This window comes from Lepidochelys olivacea, assembly GCF_965140295.1.
Source record: "Lepidochelys olivacea isolate rLepOli2 genome assembly, chromosome: 11".
In the NCBI taxonomy this organism is placed as follows: domain Eukaryota; kingdom Metazoa; phylum Chordata; order Testudines; family Cheloniidae; genus Lepidochelys; species Lepidochelys olivacea.
Window position 1 is genome coordinate 41,956,070 of NC_140421.1, and position 20,702 is coordinate 41,976,771.

At 41.6% G+C, this 20,702-nt stretch overlaps 1 pseudogene across 1 annotated transcript in view; it reads right to left on the reverse strand.

Moving 5' to 3' along the window:
- The window catches only part of LOC311528133 (dynein axonemal heavy chain 11-like), a 185,123-nt pseudogene that overhangs the window by 132,140 nt on the left and 32,281 nt on the right, over positions 1 to 20,702 (reverse strand). The window contains exons 7-9 of the transcript in view: positions 19,105 to 19,243; positions 14,529 to 14,659; positions 13,153 to 13,327 (exon numbers count right to left, since the gene is read on the reverse strand). The product of the transcript in view is annotated as a dynein axonemal heavy chain 11-like (transcript). The remainder of the gene's footprint in view (positions 1 to 13,152; positions 13,328 to 14,528; positions 14,660 to 19,104; positions 19,244 to 20,702) is intronic.

Sequence of the window (20,702 nt, forward strand, 5' to 3'; positions counted from 1 at the left end):
TTCCTGACCCTACTCCTCCCCCTCCCCCTCCGCACCTCCTGCACATCCCTGAACAGTTGATTGAAGTGGATGAGAGGGGAAGGAGCTGATTGGTGGAGCCACCAGGGGAGGGTGCGGCGCTGATCCAAGGGGCTGCTGGTGGGTGCTGAGCACCCACTGTTTTTTTTTCCCGTGGGTGCTCCACGAGCAGTGCCTATGGCCAGGGGAGCACTGGAGGCATAAGTCAATGGGTTTAGCAGCTACACCTATCCATTACCAAAACACCATGGCCAGAGAGCACTGCAAGTCTCAGTCACCGCTGCGCTCCTGGGGCTCCCAAGTGGCCGTGTTTGCAGCTATCAAGCGGCTATGCAGGTGTTCCACAACTTGGGCTGGGATGGTGGCCATGCATGCTGATTCCAGTGTATGTCACCCACCCAAAGCCCATTTACTTGTGTGAGTGACTAGGATTTCACCCTAAGATAACAGTCTGAGGAAGCATCTTCAGTGGAAAGACTCCTCTATTTGCATGATGTCACATTTCACCAAAGATTAGATTTAGGAGAAGTCTGTGGTTAACGCCTGAATTTCTGCCACATTTGTGAAAAAGACAAAGTGAGCTATCCTGAGGCGGCAGAATAGCTGGAACATTTGAGATGACAACTAGACTAACTAGTGTGTGCCACAGTAGAAACACTACTTTTTATATAGCTACAACAGCTCAAAAATGGCATCTCTACATTTGGCATTTTCTTTGCAGATTCAAATCAGGAAATGCGTGCATGGCAGAACAAGGGAAGACTGTGGAAACCTCATGAACCTCTCCTGTTAATTACCAGATTAATCTCCCAACAAGACTGATAAACACAAATAGGACTGAAACAGATAGGGAAAATCTCGTGTGGCTCAAACTGCTGTAAATGTCACAGCACGATTCCCTCCCTCCCCCGGTTTTACACTAAATGTTTAGGTTTGGACATTTTAAAACTTTGAAATTATCCATATATTGAGGGGGGCTTAACTGACATTTATAAGGCATCCTATGGCCCTCTCAACACCATTCCTTGTTAGTATCTCCTGAAGCTCATTCTTCAAATGACTATATCAAAATTATTCCATCCCACTGCCTTTCATGGCTGTTCAGGTTCTCTCACATCCCCCTACCTGTGTTAGAGCATAGTGTAAGACAGTACTGGCTTATGCAATATACATTCTCACACCAAAGAAATACTACTCAAAATATGCCCCTTTATCTTCATCGTCTCTGCTACGGTGCCGATCATACATCCACCCCATTTAAAAACAATGAAAACCATTAATTTTTATTGTTTTTAGTCAAGCTGTATACGGAAGGGTCATTTTCTGCCTTGATTCCTTTAAACTTTCACATGTCAAAGGAGGATAAATGTACATTTGCAGGATGGCAAAACACAGCCACCAGATATCCTAGGTTCCACTCAGTCCTATTCAACTTTTTATTTTTTTCCTTCTCAGTGAGCTCTGCATAAAGCTAACCCGAACCCACATGGATTTGTAGAATATCCAAAAAGAATGACAATGAGTGATGTGATGTAGGTGGAAACTGCCTCAAGAAACCTAAATTGTAACAGGAAAAAAATTGACATTTTAGATTTTAAATGTTACACAGTTTTTATAAAGCTTCAGTCAATTTATTTTATTTATTCTAATGAAGAGCATTACAACTGCTTTACTGCACTGAAGCAAGCATCGATCACACCATTAATCACACCTTGTGAATAGTCACAAATCAAGTTCTAACAGCAAGCACTGAATCAGGAGCAATGAAGCATAAACTCCTTCACAATTTATGATCTCTCCAATTGCATCTTTTCAACCATTAAATTGCAAGATACCATAAATTTTTATCTTCTTCACTTCAGTCACATTATTGATTCTGCCTTGTGAAATATAGAATAGCTGTAAATCTAGGCTATTGAATTAAATTTAAAGTCTTGACTTCGGAAAAGAAACCCAACACACTGCCATGGCTGTTAATTTACACTGAGGAACAAATGATAGAAACATTAAAATTTAAATGGACAACAGGGATTTCAAAGAGTCATAGTTCTGTCAATCCCAGTCCTTGTCAACCTTGAGGGGTTTCTTTTAGCCAAATTTTAGAATGAGAGAGAGAAAAAAACAAAAAAACAAAACCACAACCCTCCAGGTAGATGCCAAACATAATTTTTGCCGACAAGTAAATAATGAAAAGATTCCTAAATCAAAGTGACTAAACAAACATTAGGGCTCAACTTCAGCCCTGGTGTAACTCTATTGAATTCAGCAGAATTGTACCTGCTTATGTTCACTCTCTCTCTCTCTCTCTCACTTTCATACCTCCCTATTACATGAGGAACATAGGGCTTTCACCACTGCCTTCCATCTTCACCAGTCTCCTACTGCAGACTTAGCTTCTTCCATTGTCATTCTGGTAGCTTTCAATTCTGCTTCTATTGTGTATATCCATGTTATCCTTGGCCTACCTCATTGCCTCTTGCCCTGGGGGGGTTCTAGTCCAATGCTGTCTTACATCATTCAGGCCTTTTCTCCATGTATGTCCTAGCCATCTCCATTTTTGTTCCATAATTTCTGGTCCTATCAGTGCCATATAGTACAACCAGCTTTACATATATTCAAAGTTTAGTTTGAAGAACACAATTTCTGTTTCTCCAAAATGGATTTAGAGTAGCAAAGGCATGTCTGGCTTTAATGTCTTCATCTGTTCCACCTGTTGTACTTACAATGCTTCCAAGATATGTACAACATCAGACATCTTCTATGTTAGTCCCAGAAAACATTACTGGTATTTTTTGTTGTGCGTTGATTCTCATGACTTTCATTTTCTGTGTTGATTTTCAACCCTATTAATTGTGAATAGGCCTGGAGATCATTTGTTTTGGTTTGCATGTTTCTACAGGTATGGAATAGCAAGCTGATACCATCTGCAAAGTCAAGTTCTGTAACTTCTGTGTCAAAGTCCATTGTATGCCCCTTAGTTGTTCTGTGGTCTCTCTCTTTATACAATTCACTACCAATAAAAAACTACCTGTAGTAACCTTGAATGGCTTAATCAGTTCATTGTTATGTATTACTTGGCATGTCATATTTTCATAGAAAGTCTGAATGACGTTCACAAATTTCTATGGGATGCATAGTGCCACAGCAACTTCCATAAAATTGTTCTATCCATTGTACCAAATGCATTTTAGAAATCTATAAAAATAATATAAAGCGGTGACTGCCATTCAATCAATAGTTCTATGATGATATGTAAGGTTACTATTTGATCAATACATGATTTCTCCTGTCTGAACTCTGCCTGTTCTTGTCCTAACCTTTAATCTACTGCTTTCTTTATTCTATCTAGAATAATATGTGTAAATACATTACTTGGAATAGAAAGCAATTGAATGCCTGTCCAGTTTTTACACTGACTGATGTCTTTCTTTGGCGTCTTCGCTACAATTTTCCCACTCATTTGGTATTTTTTCTTCTTCACGTATCTTTTGTGAGAGGCTTATTGAAATGTCTACTATGTTCTTTAAGTCTGCTCTAAGAACCTCCATTGGAATGTTATCTGGACCTTGGGCCTTTCCATTTTTTAACCAACTGACTGCCCTTTCTACATCTACTCTGCTGTTGGGTCCTAGTTCAATGTCCACATCTTCTCCTTCTGGCCTCTGGGGGATTGACCACTGGCTCGCCATTCAGTATTGATTATAGTACCACCTCCATATATTTAATTGTTCTGATGTCTTCATTGTTAAGTTGCCCTCATTGTCTTGAACTGGTTGGTTAGTATTTGTTTTTCGTCCTGACAACTGTCTAACGATGTCTGTGTAATTTTGTGCCGCAGCGATCTGTGCATCTGTTTCTCTTTGGTCTAAAAGTCTCATTTCTCTTTCCTAACATTTTTTTGGCCTCTTTGTTCTTTTCAGCATATTCCTCTGGGAGCCATTCTGTCTGTGTTCTTCCTTGATTTAGTATACACTTAATTTTGAGTCTTTTTGTATTTTCTGCCATATATCCTCAGATCACATTTGTTGTGATGTTTCTTCCTGAATCACAGCACTTCACCACAACTACTAATGAAAATTTCCTTTACAGGTTTCCATTACCTTTCTACCATTCCATCATCTTCATCTTCAAGCACCTGGTATCTATTTGCTAGTGCAATTCTAAACTCTTGCTGTGTTGTCATCTGTTATAGCATGGTGATATTATAACATCTGATATTATAACATGAGCATCTTTGTTGTTCAGATCTTTTTTTTAATTTTTATTCTCAATTTAGCTACCATTAGTGTGTGGACCATTCCGACATGTGCTCTGTTCCTGTTTTGTACCACCTTCTACAGTTCTTCTCCATTTGCATAGAATTGAAATGTGGTCAATTTTGTTCCCTGTTCTGAGGACCTCCAAGTTATTTTATCAGCAAACATTTAATCATTTTCATCTATTTCACCAAGGTCTTGTGTGACAAAGTTCCTCCTCTACCTTGGTGGGTCCTGCGCTTATTGGCAGATTTGCTCGCCTCAGAGATTCACAGCAGCCCTCAGTTTGGCCACTTTAGTGGTTCAAATCTGCTGTTTTACTCAGATAACCTCATCACTGGCCAGGATGGGGAAAAGAAAGGAGACCAATCCCCGCAGTCTCTGCTGACCCAGCATGTGGGTCGGGGAACAGCCCAGAGACCTTCCCTCTGGTGGAACCCACAGTCCAGGTCAACTCCTCCTGTGTCTGATCAGGAGTTGGGAGGTTTGGGGGGAACCCGGGCCTGCCCTCTACTCTGGGTTCCAGCCCAGGGCCCTGTGGACTGCAGCTGTCTAGAGCAGTGATCTCCAAACTTTTTTGATCGCGCGCCCCTATCAGTAAAAAGTTTTTGAGCATGCACCCCCAATATATGTATATTTATTTATGTATAAATTATATACATGTACTACTGTACTAATATATTATGTATATTATAAAACATACCCAAAAAATTGAAATTAGAAAAGGATGAAAAACAACATTTTAAAAATATTTTATTTTATTTTATTTATTAACGGTACAAAAAATCTTTTTGGTCTCACTAAAAAAATAATAATAATAATATGTGTAGTGAGAGCAATGTGATTGAATATGCTTCATTATTTTTGAAAATCTTGGTTTAACACTTTGTGATGCAGAGATTCGAAGGTCTGGTTCTAAGTTCAGTTTATTTCGCACCTTGGTTTTAATGGCTGTCATAGCTGAAAAAGATGCCTCACAAAGATTCGTAGATCCAAATGGAAGTAGTACAGCATTGGCTGCGCTTACTAAATCGTGATACTCATTTTTCAATCCCATCCACCAATTATGCAAAGGCTTTGTTGAAATTCGGCTTGTAAATTTCCATCTTCCCTGATGTCAATCAGTTCTTGCAAACTAATTGGAAGGTGTCGCATTTTTATATTTTTAACATATGGGTTCAAAACCCACTCAAACTCTTCGTTTGGAAGATTTTTAAACAGGTTAGAAAATTCTGTTTCCAAGTTTTTTAAGTGTGCAGATATGAGAGTTTTTATAGGTGACACACTTACATCGTTTTCAGCAACAAAATCACATAACGAGGGCAACGCTTCCAAACATCCGTTTTCAAAATGCTCTCTCCATAGCAGTTACTTTCTCACTCATTGTTAAAAAGTCACCTTTACCTTGAAGGGACAGATTAAATGTCGATTTTTTTGAAAATATCTGCTAGGTAGCATACCACTGCCAGCCACTTGTCATCACAGAAAAGGTCAGCAAATTTGTCTTTTTGTAAAAGAAAAATGCGCAACTCATCTTTAAGTTTGACAACTCTTTTAAGCACTTTGCCACGAGATAACCAGCGAACCTATGTGTGGTACAAAAGATTATCATGGTCACTCCCCATCTCATTACAAAGTATTGTAAAGATTCTACTATTTAAAGGTCTTGTTTTTATAAAATTAACCAAATCGATGATATCCTATAGCACTTTGTGCACTTCTGGCTCCAACTTCTTTGCTGCAATAGCTTGCCTATGAATGATGAAGTGAATGAATTTTACGTGTGGTGCTATCTCTGTAACCTTACCTCAGAATCCTTTCTTTATTCCAGTTGAAGCAGCCGCTCCATCAGTGGTTACACTTACACAGTTTTTCCATAAAACATTGTTTTTATTAAAGAAGTCATTTACTGTTGAGAATATATCTTCTCCGGTATATCTGTCCTTTAGTGGCTCACAAAAAAGTAGTTCTTCGTGTATTTGATTATTGAAACAGAATCTAGCAAATACCATAAGCTGAGACACGTTAGAAACAGCTGTACTTTCATCCAACTGTGTAGTAAACCTCCCGCACTGCGTAATTCATTCTAATACTTCTTTCTTCAAATCTTCAGCAATGTTTTCTATGCATCTTCCATCAGTATCTGCTGACAAAGGAATGCATTTTAGTTTGTCGCCATATTGTTTTCCATGTATTATTTCAACCATTTTTACCACGGCAGGAAGAACAAGTGTTTCCCAATGGTATGCGGCTTTTTGTCTTTTGCTATTAAGTAAGAAACCTCATAAGAGGCCTCTAAACATTTATCATTAAATTTAATGAAATTTTGTAAAGTACTGGATTGAGTATCGCATGACTTTAAACATTGCTGAAAAAATTGTAGAGGTTTGTCTTCATGTTCTGGATGCTTAGTTTTTAAATGTCTTGCTAATCGTGATGGCTTCATACTATCATTAGCTAATATCTCAAGGCACAATATACACTTAGGGTGAGATTCATCGTTAACGATAGTGGATGTCAATCCATATTTCAAATAGTCTTCTTGATAATTTTGAATTTTTTTGGCCGACTTCCTGTCAGATCTGATTAAATCCTCATTGTTTTTACCTCATAATGTGGCTGATGAAGAGCTCGTACTAGGAGTAGGATACCAGGGTCTGTGATAATGTGGTGATATGCTTCGGTGGTCCGGCCTGGTTTGATTGAAAACACGTCCTGGTACCGGTTGATCATCTCAGTTACCTCCTTCTTCTGGTTTGGTGTCAGATCAGGGGATATCCTGATCTGCTCATGTAGGTTATTTCCCTGGATTGGGGCCTCTTGGGCCACCACACATGCCTCTCACTGGTGCCAAGATTTCAAGAGGTTAATGTGATAAATCTGTTCTTGTTCCGGCGTCCTGGCTGCCACACCTTGTAGGCTATTTCCCCCATGGGTTCAACCACCTCATAGGGCCCCTGCCATTGGGCCAGAAGCTTGCTTTCTGCCGTGGGCACCAACACCATCATCCAATCCCCTGGTTGGAACTGTCGGACTTTTGCCTGGCGATTGTAATGGGTTCACTGGGCCTCCTGTGCCTTTTCCAAATGTTCCCGTACAATAGGGGTGACTCAGGCTATCCGGTCTCACATCTGCAATACATGTTCTATTATATTTCTCCCCTCATTGGGTTTCTTTTCCCAGATCTCTTTGGCGATATCTAGCATGCCACAGGGGTGGCACCCATATAATAACTCGAAGAGGGAAAACCCAGTTGAGGCCTGAGGTACCTCCTGGATAGCGAACATAAAGTAAGGTAGTAGGGTGTCCCAGTCCTTCCCGACCCGACTTACCACCTTCCTTATCATAGCCTTGAGGGTTTGGTTAAACCTTTCTACCAGCCCGTCAATTTGTGGATGATAGACTGAAGTTCTCAGGGTATGTATATGGAGCAGCGTACAGAGGTCCTTCATTAGCTTTAACATAAATGGAGTTCCTTGGTCTGTTAATATCTCTTTCTGTAGCCCCACTTGGGCAAAGATCCCCACAAGCTCTTTGGCTATCATTTTAGAGGCTGTGTTCCGCAGGGGGATGGTTTCTGGATAGCGAGTAGCATAGTCCAAAACAACAAGTATATATTGGTGGACCCAAGCCGTCTTCTCCAGGGGTCCCACTAGGTCCATGGCTATTCACTCGAAGGGGACCTCTATGATGGGAAGGGCTACTAAAGGTGCCCTCAAGCGGGGACAGGGACTGGGACTGTGCAACTGACACTCTGGGCAGGATGCACAGTACCTCCGCACTTCTTCATGTACTCCGGGCCAGAAGAACTGTCGTAGGACCTGTGCCAGGGTCTTCTCTACCCTCAAATGCTCCCCAAAAAGATTACTATGGGCAAGACTTAATACAGCATTCTGGTGTTTTTGAGGTGCTAGGATCTGCTGTACCTTCTGCCCCTGTACTGGTGCAAAGCTTCTTCATTATGAAGTAGGGTCCTGGTCCCTGGGTTTTCTCTTCCACGGGAACTCCATCTATTTCGGTCACCTCTTTCCTAATGTTGTCATACCTTGGGTCTTCAGCCTGGTCCCATCCAAAATTTCCTCTCCCGGGGCTGGTCTGTCCAAGTTCTAGGGGGCCAGTCTCTGTTGCCTCTACTGGTTCAGAGGCGTTAGGGTATGGGTCAGACTCGGGTGCTTCTCTCTCCTGGGTGGCCTCCTGTTCAGCTGCTCAGGTCTGCCTACCTACAAGAGTGACCCTCTGGCTTTGGGTCAGTATTTGGGTTCCTAAGGCCTTAGCTGCCCTTCTTTCCCTTTTCGTCTTTCTACCCTGTCTGGGAGTGGAGAACAAATCTGGGGATATCTCAGAGAAGATTGGGGGTTGACAGTCCACTGTGGATGCCTCACTAATTTCAGGGTTCCCCTCTTTCTCCAATCCCCCTACTGAGAGTAAGTCTCCAAACCCTGGGAAGTCCCTCCCTATGAGCAATGGGTATGGGAGTTTAGGGACTACACCTGCTGCTACCTCAGTAGTGTTCCCTTGGATCTCAATTTTTACTGGGATGCTGGGGTAGTAACTGACTGTCCCATGGACACGTTATCCCCGTACGTTTAGCCTACAGCAATTGACTATGCTTCACAAGCCTCCCCGAGACAAGCGTGATAGCACTCCCCGAATCAACCAGTGCCATAGTCTCTACCCCATTTAGTTTCACTGGTCTGGTGTACATATGTGGGGTTAGTGAGACCCCCCACAAAGTGGATTAGGGAGCATGGGTCTGCCCAGTTCCCCAAGTTACACTGCATAGGCTCCTCAGCATTGGGACATTGTGCAGCTACGTGTCACCAACTCCCCGTGGGCATAACATCTGTATGGAGCCCTAGGCGCCCCCCGGTCTCTTAGTTTGGGCAGTCTAACATCACGATCTTCTTCCCCCTCAGTGCTCCAACTCTTTGTGGCCTCTGGTGGGCCTTCAGCCCCTCTCTTTTTTCACCTGGGCCCTCCTGGTGGCCCAGTCACCTGAGCTCTAGGGCTTGGTGCTGCTAGTTTAACCCAGGGTGCCTCTTCCTTAACTGATCGGGTCAGCTCCCTCGCTGCCCTTCGCCTCTCCACCAGAGCGACAACCTCGTCATAAGTGGAGGGTTCGTTCTGGCTTACCCATGCGCAAAGGTCTAGCAGTAGTCCCCTCATGTATCAGTCAATGAACAGAACCTCTAGTATCTCTTCCGGACTCCGGGACTCAGTTCGCAACCATTTTCATGCAAGATGGATGAGGTCATACAATTGGTTTTGTCTTCCTGGTACCTTCACACGTGATACCGCTGGGCCCGCACTGCGGTCATTACCCCAGATCTGGCCAGGATCTCTGCTTTCAGCTTCGGGAAGTCTGCTGCAGCCTCTTCAGGCAGATCATAGTAGGCCTTTTGGGCCTCCTCACACAGGAATGGGGTGAGGATGCCAGATCACTGATCTCGAGGCCAGGCCTCCCATAGGGCTGTCCTCTCAAAGACAAGGAGATATGCCTATATGTCGTCCTTCCCCGTCATTTTCTGCAGGCAATTGCTGGTCTGTATATTCCATACATGGCCACGGTTCATCTCCGTAAGGGCCTTCACTTGGTTTACCAGTTCACACAACATAGCACGGTCTTGAGCAGCCTGGTCAATCAACAAGGGATTAGTCTCATGCTGCAACCGTACTGCCTCCTGTTGGGCAGCCATGGCTTGTATCAATGCCCGCACTACATCCTCCGTTGTGGTGAAAAAAAATAAACCCACTTTTTTTTTTTTTAACACCCTCCTTCTTCCGCCGCGCTGTGCACACCAGATCCCACCACTAACACCAGTTTTGACAAAGTTCCCCCTCTACCTTGGTGGGTCCCGTGCTTATTGGAGGATTTTCTCGCTTCAGAGATTCATGACAGTCCTCAGTTTGGCCACTTACATGGCTCAAATCTGCTGTTTTACTCAGATAACCTCATCACCGGCCAGCATGGGGAAAAGGAAGGAGAACAATCCCTGCAGTCTCTGCTGACCCAGCATGTGGGTCGGGGAACAGCCCAGACCTTCCCCTCTGGTGGAACCCACAGTCCAGGTCAACTCCTCCTATGTCTGATCAGGAGTTGGGAGGCTTGGGGGGAACCCGGGCCTGCCCTCTACTTCGGGTTCCAGCCCAGGGCCCTGTGGACTGCAGCTGTTTAGAGTGCCTCCTGGAACAGCTGCACAACAGCTACAATTCCCTGGGCTACTTCCCCATGGCATCCTCCCAACACCTTCTTTATACTCACCACAGGAACCTTCTCCTGGTGTCTGATAATGCTTGTACTCCTCAGTCATCCAGCAGTATGCCTTCTCACTCTCAGCTCCTAGTGCCTCTTGCTCCCCAGCTCCTCGCATGCACGCCACAAACTGAAGTGAGGTCCTTTTTAAACTCAGGTGCCCTGATTAGCTAGCAAACTATAGAGCTGTTTTTCAAGAGCTAGCATGAGTCCCACTATCCCAAGTAGGTTGACCTAGACTGGGAGGTTCGAGCCAGCTCAGTCCAAAATGCAGTATAGACATACCTAACGGGTTCCTGAGGAAGAGTAGACTCACTGCTTGCGCACCACCTTATGGCTGGACACAGTCTAGCACAGGGTATCTCAAACTGGGGTTGAGACCCCTCGGGGGTCAAAAGGTTCTTACATGGGGGGGTCGTGATCTATCAGCCTCCACTCCAAACCCGGCTTTGCCTCCAGCATTTATAATGGCATTAAATATATTTAAAAGTGTTCTTAATTGATATGGAGGGGTCACGCTCAGAGGCTTGCTATGTGAAAGGGGTCACCAATCCAAAATTTGAGAATCACTGGTCTAGCTGGCTGTCTTTGTCTAGCACTCTTCACTAATGGCCCCTCTTCTAGTGACTTGGCCCTCTGGCCAGGTCATGTTTTAATTCCATGCCTTCTGAGGTTAAAAAAAATTACAACTCAAAGTCAAAAAAGTCTTACTACAAAAGAGGTTTTCTGCCACCTTTGGAGCTATCCCTTGGCCCAAAGTTTAGGCTCAGTCTTTAGCCTAAATAGTCCTTACATCAGGCTTGAACCTTTCCTTGTGCCTGGATGGGGAACACTGCCCCACTCTCTGCTCCAGGTTCTGGCCCAGGGACCCTTTATTGAGCAGCTAGGGCAGCTCCTTCAAACACGTTGCTATTTCCCTGGGCTACTTTCTACCCCTGAGCCCCTTGTGCTGCTTCCTTGAATCTTGTGCTTAACACAGCCTCTCTTCTGGTTTCTCCCTATGTCCTCCCAGCTTCTCCTTTCTCTCCAGGAATGTCGACCCCTCAGGACTGCCTCTCTGTGCCTTTTCAGGGCCCAACACAGGGAATAATTCCTACCCTGTAGCCTTCTTCAGTCTGCCTTCCTCAGACTCTTCCCAGAGAAAGGGAACTGCCTACCTCCTCTTTCCTGGGTTTTTCTATTTTGGGACCTTCTGTAGCTTTCACTGCCTTCTTTTATTAAGTTGATCCAGCTCCTGCTCAATGGGGTCTAACCACAAATTGAGCTTGATGCACCCTCCAGATGCAGCGAAGTGGGCTAATTGAGCTCTCAGACTCCTTTGTTCACCTGTGTGGGGTAAACAGCTAGGGTTGCCAGTTTTGGTTGGTAGTATTCCTGGAGATTTTCATCACATGACAATCTTGAATTCAAGATTAATCTTTAATTCCTGGGGTCTCCAGGCCAATCCTGGAGGGATGATAACCCTATAGACAACCCATCACAGTCACCCAAAGTCCCACACGCCATCAGTTGTGGGCTGTGTGCTCGGAGAAGAGAATGGGGCTGGGGAGAGGAAACTGCAGTTGAGACAATGTCTGACAGCCATCCCAGTATGTGTCCCATAGATTTACTTCTCCCTGCCCGTTTTGCAGGCAAGGTGAATCAATGGAGGTGGAGGAGTCGGGAGAGAGCAGTCCCTGTAATCTTCCAAACACACAGACTGTGATTGTGCCTGGTCCTTGCACAAAAGGGTGCTTAGGAAGGCTCCCTGCACTCTTTCCCTCCCACTCCCCTCTTGCACATCGATATAAGGGCCAGGGACAACCTAGCTCATGAAACTGGAAAAAAACTAGTAAATGCTAAGAAATTATATTTCAAAGCTTAAACTGTGTTGCCTATGCACCACATACTATTTGTTCCGTGTGTTAGTGTTACCTTTCTGATGCCAGGCCATATTATTTAGAGCTCTGAGGTTGTCAGCTATCAAACTAAGGAGGGTCAGGACAATTAAGTGCTTAGATGGAAGACACTCAGAAAAACCTAGGATCTGCAGAAAGGGATGTTGAGGATTACGTTTTTCCCTCCAAGATGCGAAACCAATACTCCAGCACAATGCTATAGTACAATGTGTTGAAAAGGTGCCATTTTTCACATGGGAAATTAGTTCTATTTGTGTTCAGTGTCCAAATTCTAGCTTGAACAACTATATATTGCCTACCACATATTTCCCACTCCTCTAAAATCAAATGGAGAAATTATCTTTAATCATGCAGAATGGCTGCTGCTTTCCATCCCAGAGATGGCTGCATTTCAGTACTAATTGAGCAAAAGCTCAATAGGATCCTTCTACACAAAAATGGCACATGAATATAAAGTATTAATACGATTTTAGAAAGTTAGATTCAGGCTGGCTGTGGTGTCATTCACAACTCATTAAATATACTGTACACTTGTAAATGCTGTTTCTTAATAGCCATACATCTCTATGTGCACTGTATTTCTAGTGATTACAGAGCTACTTGGGTGATTAATGTCACTTGAACTTCAACTTTCTGCCTTTCAATCACACAGAATCACACCAGAATCATACAACTACTGTCCAGATATATGCAGTTTCTCTTATTACTTAATTACAGTAGATCATACCTAGAGAGGGACATCTGGTTCCATTTCAATGTCTGGAATTTTTTTCAGCCCAGAGAGTAAATTTCTTTGTATCAGGGTCAATGAAGTAATCAAAAATTGTCCCTTGGGAAGGAAATTTTATTGTTCTCATTTCTTTGATCCACCACCTGCTAAACTCCATGTGGTGATCAATTAGCTGGGGAAAAAAACAAAAACCAAGAAAGACAAAAAATATCAAGAGACATGGCTAGTCCTTATATATTTCTACTCTACAACAGCAATAGAGGTATCTGAAAAGGTTCATGGGCTCATCTCCACATCCAGTGCTTTCCCAATACTTCCCCAAAACTCATCTGAACAACTATCCTCTGAAAATTGGCTAACAGCACTCATGAGATCAGACTTTTTTTTAAATTTTGAAGTCTCCTGTGCATCCTGCTTTCAGCTATAGTATAATTCTGCAAGAATATAGCTTTTTCCATAATATTTTCTCATTTATCATTTCAAACAAAAACCCCAAAGCACAAAATTACATGAGAATTATAGCAAACGAACAAAGGGAGACTGGATGGCTTAGCAAGTTGGTGCCTGCATGTGAACCCTTCCATTCCTTGGTTTCTGGTTCAAATTTAGCTCCACTCACTATTGTGTCCCATGTTACAAAAGAGTTCCTTAAATCAAAGAATTAAGACTTGATACCAAGTTACATAAAACATGAAAATTTATATCACTTATTAAACTCTCAAAATCTGGCCTCAGCATGCTCTATCTAGACTCATTAAACAAAATGGGTGTAATATCTCCTTTGGTTATTTGAAAGTCCGGCTGAGGAATCTGAAGTAAATATCCCTAAAATGGTAGTTAGCCGTAACAAAAAAGATGTTAACACCTGCCAGCTATTGGTTGGTCTATGGCATGAGAAATGAGTTGGTCAGTTCAGGCCAGTTCCCAGTGGTCAGGTCTAGCACCACAAAACATATGATCACAGCTGGCACTCAGCAAAGAAGACACTGAGCTGTGAGGAGAATTGAAGAGTCTAGGTAGGATGGTGTGCCCACGGGAAAGGACATACAGAGGGGAGAAAGGAAGCTATTATCAGATTAAAGTTACTTTTCAATGTATAACGTAGGTTTAATATTTATTGTAATGCTGGCTAAATGAAACTTAAACATTGCAAACAGACACCATTTATTTCATTGTTAAGATGTACACAAGAGATTCAGTCTCCAGCACTTATTTTTAAATAATATGTCCCTTGTAACCGAGTTGAAACTATGTCTTTTGTAGCTTGCAGTCCTGAGTAATGAAATGTGCATATGACATGAAGAACTTGTAAGAATTTCAAAAATGAAGCAATTACAGAAATATTTTATCCTTCTTTGGGTTCAGTCACTCACCTGATCCTGGAAGAGAACTCCACTGAAAGGCTGGATGCTTGCAAATGCAAAATGTATTTCATAGAGTTCATGAGGAGAGTCTGGGGAGTATTCTCTGGTGTCAGAAGACAATCCAGTAAAAATCACAAAGTCTACAATAAAGAGAGCAGGTCAGAGGCTTTGTTGAAGTCCACAGATTTTTTGAAATTATTATTAATTTAAAATTAATAATAATAATAATTTCCAGTTCTCTCACACCTTTTATTGAGACATCAAAGAAATCTTTACAAACATTAAATCTCACAACATCACCATGAGGTAATTATAACTACTTTATAGATAGATAAATAGAAGCACCTCAGAGGCAAAGCGTTGGGAATATAACTCAGGAATCCTGACACGCAGTCCTTGCACTAACCAGCAGACCACTCTTCCCCCAATAGCTGCTTCAAAAATATAATACGGAAATGCTAATGATTAGGGCCTATGCCACAGCTCATTGAAGTCAACAGAGGACTTCCATTGGCTTTGGATCAGGGCCTATATGAATAAACTTGTAGTATTTTATTACAAAATTAAAAATAAAATTAGGATTAATAGTTTCTGTTCAAAGAAAAATATGAACACTTAACATTAAATGGGTGTAAGGGATGCAACTCTACTGTACATGTCTGGGGTACCTGAATCAAAAACCTGGATCCAAATACAACATAACTTTGTGGTGTTCAAAAGCTCGGACCAGATTTGAATTTTGCAGCTAGAGCCCATCGCTAGTATATTATTCATAAATATTTGTTTTTACTTCTCTCCATTCTTTTTCACAACTAAGCCATTTGATCCAGAGAGTATTTTTTAAAAATACTGACTCGCTCTGAAACTCATTACAGAGTGTAACACCTGCGCTTTCATATAAAAATGTCCATGAAATCATTTTTTAAAAAATTTATAGGGGTTTTGGTCTAATTATCCACATGTCCCAGAAGCCCTCTCTATAGCAATTCCTGTTGTTTGCCATGATCATTACTGATCGGGGTAGAACTGACCAACTGCAGGCTTCCTTGCTTCTGAACTGTGCCAGCAAGCCACTTATGACTCCAGCAGATTCTTTTAGTTCAATGAGAATTTAATAATCTGGTTTTTTTCTTTGAGAATTTCCCTTCCCAAAAAAGGGTCATTGCTCAACATGAGGAACAAATTGCTGCCCTCACAAGAGATGGCAGAAAGTGAACTGTGCTTCTCAGAAGCAGAGAATCATCTGACAAACTGCAGCATCAGATCACAAAAATCACTGGTTTCTTTTCCTTCCCATTAAAATGTGGTACACTCGCATACTGTAATGAGTTCTCCTGGATTCTAGAGCAGAACAATGGACTTTCATTTGAAAAAGGAATGCTGTCATTTGTTATAAACGTTCTGAGTCTCCCAAGCATTTTTCCAGGATTTGTACAGATAGATATTTGACACAGAGGACATCATTTCTTTAAGTGGTGTGATCTTAGAGCCAAATCCTGCCCGGTGATGTGGGGATGTGTTAGGCAAGGAAAAGGGCATTCAGCAGTAAATGCCAGCTCAGAGCACCACAGCTCTAAGGAGACATGGTCTGTCAGCTAGGGTGCAATGGCTGCTGTCAGCAGTATGGAGAGGGCACACTGCTTCTTTCCAAAAGAACAACATTCACAGGTCCTCCTGTAGTATCCTGCCCTGCGCTGACAGGATAGCTCCAGAAACATGGCCAGGGCCACTCTCCTTCTCTGCTCCCATCTGGTAAGGGCAGGGTTGGACCCTAAATATAGATTTAGGGCTGTTTTCTAACTACTCTCACGTGATACAAAAAGGAAATGTTCATATTATGTTCTGCAAATGGGATCATGTTAAGAAACAAGCAAATTAGCAAAATACTCTGGAGAACCTGGACAGGCTGATACAATAATATTTTATGTCGGGGATGTCCATTATTCTGTAATAGTACTGAACAAATTATATTAAAATTTCTAATTAAGAAACTGATGGCTGAAGAGAAACAATGATATTTCACAGAAAAAACAACTGAACATAAATGACACTAACATGCACCCCTTGTTATGAAGCAACACTAGGTGACAATCTGGTATATTTCTTGCTCATTTCTATCTCTATTAAATCTTCTGGGATAGATATTGACTCTTTAAAATGTGACTTACATGGAAAACAAGGAAACTCTCTTCCCAGAGAATTCACTACCTAAGCATGGCACGTGATGACAGTTGAACATTAGAGAATATGGGATGAAAAGACACAGAAATCATAGAAATGTAGGGCTGGAAGAGACCTTGAGAAGTCATCAAGTCGAGCTCACAGAGCTGAGGACCGTCCCTGACAGGTGTTTGTCCATCTCATTCTCAAAAGCTTCCAGGGATGGGGATTCCACATGAGCTACAGTAATATGATTGCATGGCTGCTTGTGTTAATCACACTTTGTATAAGCTTTACTTGGTTTATTCTAGTTAAATAATGCGGTAAGGACAGCCTGTGCTGAAAAAGCAGCTCACAGTTAAGTGGTGGTGGTGAAGTGATGGAGAAGGGTAAGTCAGGTATGGTGTTGTAAAATAAGGAATGAACTCTACCATCACACTGATAGAAAGACTTTTCTCTTCAACTACCTACTTCTGCTCTATGCTTTTTGGCTAAATCCAGCAAACTGAGCCATGTGATGCTGTTTATAATGTGGATTGATGTTTGGTAATTGGGTTGAAAACGCCAAAGTATTTCATTTAGGATTGATCTCATTAATCCCAAATCCAAAAATAGGGGTTGGGCAACATTTTCATCTTATTTCTTAAGAAATAACAGTCTTCTTTGGGCTCAGGACAAGCGACACTTCTTCACTATTACTGAGAGGAAATGGCAGTAAAAGGTAGAGCTTTAAATTAGAGACACTTATATTGAATGTGTATGTTATAGGAATATGTACTTATACAAACTCAGCACAGGTATTGAGGGAGTCATAATTCAGTTTTGGTGCTTAAGTGACATTGGCTATTTGGGAGATATTCATGTCCCCCAACATTCATTGGATAGGAGTGCAAAAACGGGCAAATCTGAATTATATTAATATTAGAGAGACAGCCCTGTTGTCCAAAAGTAGATCTGGTTAATACTGAGTGACAGGCTGGTGGAAAGCCCAAAGAGAGAGAATTTACTAATACAAATGGATAGGACTGACAAGAGACTATCCTAGAAACTCAATAAGAGATGGGAAAGATGGGACATACTTTAACTTACCATTGGCTGAAGTTTCATTCTGTGGTGGTATGTAATTAAAACAACATGAAACCTGGTTATCTAACTATTTTAGGTAAAACAGCTATTGTTATTTAATATTCAGACCATCTGCCAATGTAATAAGACTACTTATCTGGACATTAGTCTGGGTATTCTTAGATGGCATGCAGGAGGATTTCCCATGTATTTGCCAGCCTCTGCACTGGAATTTGGTTGCTAGTGGGGGATAAAGAAGATTTATTTACACAAGAAAAAATTGTAGCATTAAATAAATGATCACTGAGCTCCAGAGTATTGGTGAAAGGAAGAAGGAACAGTGACTTCACTGAAGGGGGCTTTTAAGCAAGGGCATGTTAGTGTACTACACATGTCACACTGCCTGCACGCATAACTGTTTGCTAAATCCCAGGCTCAGTTGAGATGTAGCCAATGGAAATTGACCTTTTCCACATGCCAGGGATAGCGCCTATCATTAGTGACAGCATCACACTCCTCTATTGCTCTCTGGCATTATTTTAATGGATTTTATAATGTGTTAAAGATCATATCACAGAACTTGCAAATCCAGACTAAATAAATAATACAAATAAGAATGAAAATCAGGCCTTCACATACATAGACAAATATCAGGAGTAGTGCACATCCCTAAATCAAAGGATACACATTCTAAAATCCTTGGGTAGATAATAGAAAGTCATAATGCAGATGCCCAACAAAGGATGAAAGATTGTAAATATATCTACCATTGCAGTCAGCCAAAAACAGCAATTTCTGTGGATTCATACATGGAACATACCTGACTGCAGACAGGCGTGTGCTATGTGTTCCATGGAACTGTACACTTAGTTTCTTGGGAGCAACATTATCTGTTTTCCATAAGATATTTTATTACCATTATATTTAACTGGACCTGCTGTGTTAGTGATCAGTCTTTGTGCCTTGACACTTAACTGGAGAGGGTGGGGACTAGTTTGTGGCTCTAAGAGCTGTCCATGGTAAAGTGAGGTGAAAGAGGCCATGCACTGGTATCAGCTCTCAGAGTCACTGTGCCTGAAGCAGAAAGAACGTCCCAAGCATTGGGAGAATAAACACACCAGCAACAGACTTCGGTAAGGCACATATTGCACTCCCTCCAATGACAGCCCAACACCAACGAGTGATGAAGAATGGTGCCATCTTCTTTTTGATGCAAGGAATAGCTACAAAATGCTGTACATTAAACCATTGCTTCATTGCAATGAGGTTCTACCACACCAACTGTGAAATATTCAAATGTTCTTTTTAAAATCAGAACTGATGAAAAACAGCAGAGTGAAGATTCTGTTGTTGTTGTCACCTGGACCATGCGGCTTTCAGGAATTGGCGTGATAGTTTTTAAGTTGTGCCAGACTTTCTCCAAACAATAAGGAACATATGTGACAAACAGGATGGTCAGATTTGTTCTTTCAGGCTCTGCCTTGCCAGTCTCAATCCAACTAGTTGCATATTTACAGAAATAAAACTAGCAATGAAATAAATAAAAATAATGTCAGCTATCAAGAATTTACACTGATAGCATGAATAACTTCTACTGCTGAAAACCCTGCTCTCACATCTGAGGGCAGAACTTGGCCAAGAGGGATTTACTTACTCTCCTCTGGTTTAACATGTTCAACTTCATATATTGTTAGTGAGTTATGTCTGGAAACCACAAAGTGTGACACACTCTTAACTCTCAATGGGTTTTGACAATCCTCAGCACTGTTCAGGATTGGACATGCAATTTGCTGCATTGCCTCACTTTGTTGCTAGTTCTTTTATATCAGCATTTCCTACTCAATAGTCCAGATGGTTTTTGCTTGAGTGATTACCCCTCCCACACAACTGCTGCTGAACACCTGGAGGGGTGTAACCTAAAAGTTGAGAACCACTGTCTCGACTATTGCAGACAATCTGTAGGGATTTTAATCTAAGCACTGCTCTGGTAGTTGCAGTATTAGTTATGTAGTCCTGCTGAATTAGCAGCTTTCCTGCCACATCAGTGAACTGGATTTTTCAGAATTAAATCCTCAAATAAGACATTAACACAGTTTTAAAAGTCTATTACCATTCAGATTACTTTGAAACCTGCCAACAACAACCAGTCCACTACAAACCAAAGCAAAGGTACCAACAGGACACAATACAATTTTCACGTCCTATTAGCTGTGAAAACTGGTTTCAAATTCAAATAAAAATGGAGCTGCCTGTGTTGGCTCACTTTCAACCAGCTATAAAGCTGGCAGACAATGTCATCAACCAGCAACAATTGTGTGACTCAATACATCTTTTCTGTTGTCTTTGCTATCAACAGATAGCTTTGAGTCAAGCAATATTTGTGACTGCACATTTGCATCACAGATAAAATGTGCTTTCGTTTTATTTACTTGCAGAAAACCTAAGTAGGACAAATCCAGACCTGGTATAAGAAGGGGCAAGTCATTGGAATTGCATTCCTGGCTCCAGGTATAAGCTTGGCTCAAAGTTCTTTTTACATTTTAACTTACTAACAGAAATCCAGTTCTAATATTAGCTTACAGTAGAAATCACACAGTGACAAATAATTCTCTTCTTGTTGACTCCATGAAGAGTCCTCTGGTTGTGAACTATGCCCAGCTGTGGTAAATAATCCTAATAAATATCAGAGAAAGTTGTAAATAATGTGTGGCTACAGGGCATATTGAACTGAAGGGACAATGAAGCATGGCGTTATGGTTACAAAGTCAGTATGGGGGTGAATATTCAAGTCAGCATGAAAAAATGTAACCACGCAACTCCTATTAAAGTGTCTGTGTGTATACTTCATAGACAGTGAATCCATAAATGTTTTACACAATTAAATGATACAGAATACCAAAAGAGTCATGTATAAATTAGAGAATACACTCACAAAATATCCTATCATGGCAAATTCAC